The sequence below is a fragment of the Entamoeba dispar genome, genomic scaffold, assembly GCF_000209125.1.
Source record: "Entamoeba dispar SAW760 scf_1105229460287 genomic scaffold, whole genome shotgun sequence".
Classification (NCBI taxonomy): Eukaryota; Evosea; order Mastigamoebida; family Endamoebidae; genus Entamoeba; species Entamoeba dispar.
Genome location: NW_001854117.1, coordinates 1,617 through 2,705, shown reverse-complemented (window position 1 = coordinate 2,705; position 1,089 = coordinate 1,617). Strand labels below are relative to the sequence as shown.

Here is a 1,089-nt window from a genome sequence, read left to right as displayed (position 1 = left end):
AAAATTAAAAGAATAACAAGAAAATGAGAAAAAGGAGAATATTCAGAAATACTTAAAAAGTATGAAGGTAAAGAAATTGTATAATATTCTCCAAGAATTATATTCAATAAGAAAGAAGAAAACACTAGAGAAAAACAAAGAAGAAATCAAAGATAAAACAAAAGATTGGACAAGTGATGATATTAAAACAATCGAAGAAGAAATCAAAAACAAAAATCGAATTAAAGAAATGAATGATAGATGTAAATATGCAAGAATAATAAATGAAAAAGAAAATAAAAGGAAAACACAAGAGAAAGAAGAGAAAAAGGAAGAAGAAAGCAACAAATAAGAAATTAACACACTTCAAAATAAAATTAAAGAAATAGAAGAAATTATTAAATAATTTCAAACAAAAAAGAAAGAAGAAGAACGAACTATTTCAAATGAAATAATTCAAAAAGCACGAGAAACAGTCAGGAAAGAGTTTGAAGAAGAAATAAAAAAGATTCAAACACAAATAAACAATATTTAAACAACATATAATGAAATAAGAAAACTATAAATTAAAATAATAAAATAATTCATTATAAATTAAATAAAAGAAATAGAATGTAGAAATAACACAAAATATAAAGTAAAGATGAATCATCTTCATTCTCCAAGCTAGTTATGAGAATTTGAATAATGATAAAATGAAGAATGATGATGTGATGAAGAAGAATATAAGAGATAAAGAAAAACATATCAATGAATATCAAAAAAGTGTGATTGAAAACTATGAGATTGCAGAAAAAACAAGAAAAGAATTAGACAATACACAAAAAGAAAATGAAGAACAAAATCAAATAATATTAAATCATCATCAATTTATTATTTATTTTTTATCCCAGAAATAGAGAAAGAAAACAATGACACTAGTGATAAATACACAACAAATATTGAGAACATCATCATCTGGGACAATACAAATGAACCAAACTACAACTATGAAAAATAATATTAGAAATAAAAGAACAAAACATTGAATATCAAAAAACAAGAAATGATAAACAATCAAGAAGAGAAGAAAACACAACAAATCAAACAAATAGAATTTTAATTGATGTG

General features: G+C 22.4%; 1 annotated feature.

Moving 5' to 3' along the window:
• Positions 1–1,089: part of a repeat region that runs on past the window's edge.